This window comes from Monodon monoceros, unplaced genomic scaffold (genome assembly GCF_005190385.1).
Source record: "Monodon monoceros isolate NGI ecotype Baffin Bay Population unplaced genomic scaffold, NGI_Narwhal_1 Super_Scaffold_12, whole genome shotgun sequence".
Taxonomy (NCBI): Eukaryota; Metazoa; Chordata; class Mammalia; order Artiodactyla; family Monodontidae; genus Monodon; species Monodon monoceros.
Window position 1 is genome coordinate 23,325,537 of NW_021703768.1, and position 7,994 is coordinate 23,333,530.

The 7,994-nt window shown below is 36.7% G+C and overlaps 1 pseudogene; it reads left to right on the forward strand.

Annotated features, from left to right (window-relative positions):
• Positions 1-6,011: 6,011 nt before the first annotated feature.
• LOC114892983 lies at positions 6,012-6,818 on the forward strand (annotated as a pseudogene).
• The last annotated feature ends 1,176 nt before the right edge of the window (positions 6,819-7,994 follow it).

Here is a 7,994-nt window from a genome sequence, read left to right on the forward strand (position 1 = left end):
TAACAAGCAATTATGAAACACAACTTGTATATTTCCAAAATGGCCATTTTGAAAAAAATTACACTCAAGGATGTATATAAATATGGTTAGTATTAATACATTACAAGTTGAGTCATAGGATTTTATATTCTCACATTATGAATTTTATCATATGTCTTACTTATTATACTACAGAACTGGCATAATTATTCATTGTACCCAAATTTACTCGCTAAAGTATTAAAGAAACCTTTAAGAAGTAGTTTATCCCAATGCTGCTTAATCTATTATGGAGAATAGAAAATAAAGGAAAACTTCCAAATTAATTTTATGATGAAACCATAATATTCTTTAAGAAAATTGTCAAGAACTACACCAAAAAGAAAGCCATATATCAGGCTCATTTATGAATATAAATTCAGAAATATTAAATGAAAAATACCAAACAGAATTCAATAGCATATTGAAAAAGTAAAAAAAAAATTAAAAACATGACTAAATAGTTTCAACTATCCCAGAAATCCAAGCATTTCAAGAGAAGCAACTGTTTCAATATAGTCAATCATAATAATATAAGGAGAATCACATAGTAATTTATAACATTTTATAATTTTATAAATTATAAAAAATGAAAAAAATGCCCATTTGTGGTAAAGAGCTCTAAATAAAATAATAATTGATAGAATGATATGCATTCACCCAAAGATCTTTATCTATTTAATGGAAAAACATAAAAACCTTTTCTGCTACTGTCAAATATATAAGGCATTACATTTTCACTACTATTTAAAATAATGTAAGAAACATTAGTCAATGCAGTTGGAGAAGAGAAAAAACATAGAATTTGAGAGAAAGAAATTAAACGTTATAGATGATGTCACAGCCTAAATAAGCCAATGTAAAACTACCATGAAAAACAGGAAAACTTACTAAAGTAATAACAATGAAATGTACATAAAACCAATAGTTTACATATAGGCAAAGAAAGCCTATCAAAAGAGATAAAAATATAGAGAAAACCCCCATTTACAATAAAAAAAAAACAATTTACAAGGATGACTGGAAGTAAAATTAGAAAGAAATCAATTTAAAGTAGATGTTAACATCTGTAAAACTTTCCTGCATCAAAAGAAAGATTTGAAAAAAATGAAAAATTCTCTTTGAATAGGAGTGATCAATATAATAGGTATTACATTTTTATTGGTTAATTTATAAATTTATTACAATTCCAAATAAAGTGCTGTCATTTACCACTTTTTAATAGTTATTAAAATCAATTACAAAGTTTATTTTGAACAACAAATACGCCAAAAGAAGAGCAATGATGGGGAATTACTTCTTTAAGACATCAAATGTACTATTAGGCCTCTATAATGTAAATAATTTGGAATTGTCACACATACAAAATACATCTCAAAAAATAGAATAGAAAATCCAGGAAAAAACAAGATTGCTATATACAAGAGTTCATATATATACAACTGTTTATATAATTTAAAGTGACACCACAGTGGTTTCTGCTCTAACATATAAAGACCCTGGAAGTCATAGCTTCCACCCTCATTACAAGAAAAAAAATCTCTGAAAAACTGAAAATCAGCAACTCTTCTTAGATCTATCAGAGAATTGAGGTCACAAGGCAAACTGTCTCAGAAAACGGGGGGAAAAGGCAAGTACACAGAATCATGACTTATCAGGAGAGAAGCCACTGAAGACAGTGACTGGTAGAAACCCCAAAGAGTTGCTGATGAACGGCTGTAGACTGAGTGTGGAACAGACTGAAAGTTAAATTCCTATAGGCCCAGTATAAGGGCAGCTCCCACAGTTTCATTAGTTTTACCTTCAGGAATACCACCAGGTTCACACTGCAAAAATTGGAAAAACATCCCCTTTCCTCAGCCCTTACTCTCCAATAGTTCAGGCAAGGAAAGGGGAAAAGTAACCACTTTGAAAATGCTCAAGGGAGAGAAATTATTTTGAAATCACCATATCCAACTATACATAGAACACTTAAAATTAAGCAATAAGAAAATAAACAACCCACATGAAATGCAGGAAATATCTGAAAAGATAAACCACCAAAGAAGATATATAGTTGGCAAGTGAGCTTAGGAAATGATGGTCAACATCATTTGTAATTAAGAAGCTGCACATCAGGACTGCCAGTTCCCAGTCCTGCATGTTAGGGGCTTAAAAGCCTGCCCTAATAACAAGTAAAAAGCTGAACAATGTGAAAAATCAACTCTTCTTAGATATGTCAGAGAAGTGAGGTCACAGGGCAAATTGCTTCTCTAAAAGTTGGAGAGGCAGACAGGTAGATAGAGAGAACTGCAGCTTTTCAGAGCAAAAATAAGGGAGCAGAGGTCTCCGTGGGATTCAATACTAGGGCAGGAAAATCTGAATTGAAAAATTGCTGAACGATCAGTGATAACAAGTTTGTGAGTTTAAAACTCCATGGGGGAGCCCCACACTTTAGTTAGTTTTATTTCCTGGAGCTCTTCCAGTTTCCCAAGGTGAATACTGGAGAAATATTCCCTTTGGTTTCCTACAAGACGGGGGGAAAGTAACCACTCTGAAATATGCCAGAGCATTCCATTCTTCTTAACAAGACCTACCCTCAAAAGGAACTATTTCACCACAGCCTATTGGGGTTTAGTCAGAGACTCACTGATCTACGGCAAGGGAAATACCCAAATCCAGTCTCCTCTAGCCTTCTAACGGTGGTGGAAATACCCAACTCCAGTCCCCTCCACCTATACTATCCCACCTAAGATGGGGGTGGGAGGATTGACAGGTATTTGTGAAATTCACAGGTTCACAAAAAGACTAGTACGGAATCATAAGGCTACAGAATGCTTCCCCTGCCCCTACACTTCACCACCGCATCACTAAAAGACTAATTACTGGAGTTCCCTTTACCGAGCACATCATGTCCAACTTTCAACAAAACGTTGCAAGGCATAATAAAAGACAAAAACAAAGTTTGAAGATACAAAACAAGACTGAAAACCAGACTCAGGTATAGTAGGGATTTTGGAATTATCAGACTGTGAATTTAAAACAACTTTGATTAAAACATTAAAGGCTCTAATAGAAAAAAAAAAAGACAATATGCAAGAACATAAGGATAATCTAAACAAGGAGATGGAAAGAATCAGAAAGAAATTGCTAGAGATCAAAAACACTAAACAGAAATAAAAGTCTTTGATGCACTTACTAGTAGAATGGATACAGCTGAAGAAAGAATCTCTGAGCTTGAACATATGTCAACAGAAACTTCCAAAACTGAAAGCAAAGAGAACAGAGACTGAAAAAAATGGAACAGAATATCTAAGAAATGTGGGGTAAGAACAAAAACTGTAACATAGCATATAATGTAACATACATATATGGGGATATCAGACAGGAAAGAAAGAGAGAAAGGAACAGAAGCAGTATTTGAAGCAATAATGATGGAGAATTTCCCTAAATTAATACCAAACCACCAAACCAGACACCAAACCACAGATGCACGAAGCTCAAGAACACCAGGCAGGAAAAATGTCAAGACAAAACAAAACAACAACAACAAAATTATACCTAAGGATATCATAACTGCATATCAAAGATAAATAATCTTGAGATGAACTGCAAATTAAACTACAATTTTTTACTACTACACCCCTATTAAAATCCAAAAAACACTGACAATACCAAATTCTAGCAAGAATGTAAAGGAACAGGAACTTTCATTCACTGCTGGCAGGAATGTTAAATGGAGCATCCACTTTGCAAGACTTTTTGATAGTTTGTTACAAAGCTAAACACAGTCTTGCCATATGATCTAGCTAAGCTCCTCAGTATTTACTGCAATGAATTGAAAACTAATATTCACACAAAAATCTTCACATGACTATTGACAGTAGTTTTACACATAGTTGCCAGAATGGAAGCAGTCAATAAGTCTCTAAATTGATGAATGGATAAACAAAATACCATGTTTATATCCATACAATGGAATATTATTCAGTAATAAAAAGAAATGAACTATCAAGCCATGAAAATACGCGGAGGTATCTTGCATGTATGTTGCTAAGTGAAAGAAGCCAGTCTAAAAGGGCTACTTACTGTATGATTTTAACCAGGTAATATTCATGAAAAGGCAGAACTATAAGGATGAAAAAAATATCAGTGATACACAGGGTTTGCACAAGTAGAAGGAGAGATAAGTGAAGCACAAAGAAATTTGGAATGGTGAAACTATTCTATATTTAGAGAAATCAGAAATGAGGCTTGTGGTTGCTTCTGGGGAAAAATCTGCCCTAAGAGGTACATAGAGAAATGTTTTTAGCTAATACTAAGGTGGTAAACATATTGCAATATATAAATATATTGACTCAACATATTGTACACCTTAAACTTACATGACTTTATATGTCAACTATATCTAAATTAAAAACAAATAAAACAAACAAAACACTTAAAACCATCTAATATACCATTTAAAATAAAAAGAAATTCTCTGGGGTAAAGGAAATCTTATATGTCTCAACTGATAGATAAATAGATCTAAAGATTATATACATGTAAAAACTCATCCAATGTACACATAAGATCTGTGAAATTCACTAAATGCAAATTATAATTCCAATTTTAAAAACTGAGAAAGAAAAAGAAAAAAAAGAGAGACTTGAGGGTTATATCATCCAATTATATACACAGATATTACTTAGCTTTGTCTTCAAACTGTTAAAAAAGAAATTAAAAATGGATTTATAATACAATCTATATCATGTGAACAATGGAACCAACCTAAATGTCCATCAACAGATGAATGGATAAAGAAGATGTGGCACATATATACAATGGAATATTACTCAGCCATAAAAAGAAATGAAAATGAGTTATTTGTAGTGAGGTGGACGGACCTAGAGTCTGTCATACAGAGTGAAGTAAGTCAGAAAGAGAAAAACAAATACCGTATGCTAACACATATATATGGAATCTAAAAAAAAAAAAGGTTCTGATGAACCTAGGGGCAGGACAGGAATAAAGACGCAGACGTAGAGAATGGACTTGAGGACACGGGGAGGGGGAAGGGTAGGCTGGGATGAAGTGAGAGAGTAGCATTGACATATATACAGTTCCAAATCTAAAATAGATCGCTAGTGGGAAGCAGCTGCATAGCACAGGGAGATCAGCTCGGTGCTTTGTGGCCACTTAGAGGTGTTGGATAGGGAAAGTGGGAGGGAGACGCAAGAGGGAGGGGATATGGGCATATATGTATACATATAGCTGATTCACTTTGCTATAAAGCAGAAACTAACACACCATTGTAAAGCAATTATACTCCAATAAATATGATAAAAAAATAAAATAAAGCCCTCCCAAGTTTCTACAGTTATCAATTCGTGTTGGATCTTGAATGCAGACATCTAACTACAAAGGTAGTTCAACTTCAAATTTTTAAAAGAATAAAGTGTATTCTTTGTATTGTGGCCCGTTATATTTTAACTGCATTCCTTCAGTTCTCCAGTAACTAGACCTTTGCTTTATTACTTAACAGCTAAACAATAATAAATGTTTTATTGGAATACTTAATATCTTGGTTTTAATCCTTGCATGGCAATCTACTTCTTTATGTTGTTCAATTAATCTTCATTTAACTTGTGCCTATCTGGCTTTTTCCTCAATAGTCTTTCACTTTAGCGTTCTAATTTCTCAATCTTAAACCAATTTGGGATTCCATACATCAATAGGCCCATGACTTTTTTTCATATTTGAATTTTTATCAGTTATAAGACTGTTTTTCCCATGACTTTTTTTCATATTTGAATTTTTATCAGTTATTAGACTCTGTTTTTCCCACTTAGTACTTTTCTGTGTGATCTCTTTTGGAATCTATAAATCTCTGATTCAGACAAGTGGGTGCTTAATAAAAGCTTATTAATAACATATACACAGGGGCGGGCGGGGTCAGGCGGTTTGAATGAGACGAAGATGGAACCAGAGCCGGTTATGGGCAGCGGATGTAGTCCAGCCGAGAGCCGAAGATGGCAGTGAATGTGTACTCAACGTCGGTCACCAGTGATAACCTCAGTCAACATGACATGCTAGCCTGGATCAATGAGTCTCTGCAGTTGAATCTGACAAAGATTGAACATCTGTGCTCAGGGGCTGCCTATTGTCAGTTTATGGACATGCTGTTCCCTGGCTCCATTGCCTTGAAGAAAGTGAAATTCCAAGCTAAGCTAGAACACGAATACATCCAGAACTTCAAAATACTACAAGGAGGTTTTAAGACGATGGGTGTTGACAAAATAATTCCTGTGGACAAATTAGTGAAAGGAAAGTTTCAGGACAATTTTGAATTCGTTCAGTGGTTCAAGAAGTTTTTTGATGCAAACCATGATGGGAAAGACTATGACCCTGTAGCTGCCAGACAAGGTCAAGAAACTGCTGTGGCCCCCTCCCTTTTTGCTCCAGCTCTGAACAAACCGAAGAAACCTCTCAGCTCTAGCAGTGCAGCTCCACAGAGGCCCATTGCAACACACAGAACTACTGCAACCCCTAAGGCTGGCCCGGGTGTGGTGCGGAAGAATCCTGGTGTGGGGAACAGGGAAGACGGAGCAGCCGAATTGATGCAGCAGGTCAACGTATTGAAACTTGTCGTCGAAGACTTGGAGAAAGAGAGAGATTTCTACTCTGGAAAGCAAAGGAACATTGAATTGGTTTGCCAGGAGAAGGAGGGGGAGAACAACCCTGTATTGCAGAGGATTGCGGATATTCTCTATGCCACAGACGAAGGCTTCGTGATACCTGATGAAGGGGGCCCGCAGGAGGAGCAAGAAGAGTATTAACAGCCTGGACCAGCTGAGCACCATCCGAACTCTTCACTCCAAATCGTGTGCTTAACCGTAAAATATTCCCTTTTATTATTCTTAGAGGACTCACTGGTTTCTTTTCATAAGCAAAAAGTACCTCTTCTTTTATTTTTTTTTGCTGTACGCGGGCCTCTCACTGTTGTAGCCTCTCCCGTTGCGGAGCACAGGCTCCGGACACGCAGGCTCAGCGGCCATGGCTCACGGGCCCAGCCGCTCCGCGGCACGTGGGATCTTCCCGGACTGGGGCACGAACCCGTGTCCCCTGCCTCGGCAGGCGGACTCTCAACCACTTCGCCACCAGGGAAGCCCAGTACCTCTTCTTAAACTGCACTTTGCAGAAGTTTCACTCCTTTTCCAATAAGTTTGAGTTAGGAGCTTTTAGCTTGTAGCAGAGCAGTATTAACATCTAGTTGGTTCACCCAGGGAACAAAGAGGCTGACCATGGGGCTCACTGTGTAGATGCTGGTAGCACTGATGGCTGGAGAAGGTGGAGACCTCAGTAGAGAAATGTAAAGACTGATTTGAATTTTAAGCTAATGTGAAATCTTGACACAGAACGCTTTAATAAATAAATGCCTTAAGAGTATTTAAAAGATGCTTCAATATTTCAAAATGTAAAATGTAACATGACAGGAGCTTTTGTGTGTTTGACATTGTGTCTGGGAAGGAAGGGCCAGAACTTGGACCCTTTGGGACCTGCTGTTCCCAGCCCTCACGGGGCTGCCTGATCCTCACAGGCCCAGACCTTGGCCCAAAAGGAAAGTTTGAAAAGTTGCTTTGTAAAGCCAGTTAGTGTCCTTGACCAGTTGCATCCTTGATAAGAAGCAGGAGGCATTGTTGCCTGGATGAAAAAGGGTGTGTTTCAGCCCTGAGACGTTTTGAGTCGAAGAGCTTGATTTTCATAGAACATTTCTCTGGTGATTTTTCCAGTTATCCCTGATATTTCTATGTACTGTGTTTTGTTGTTGTTGTTTGAAATGCGGTGTGTCTAGTTTTTAAATCTAACAACTACTTTTGGGGACTTGCCCACATCTCTGGGATTTGAATGGGGGTTGTGTCCCATTTTACTGTCTTTTAAGTTTACATTTAACATGTTTCTCTTCTCTGCTCCCCTTGCCCACTGGGGCCTCCTCTTTGGGCTCCTTAAAGTTT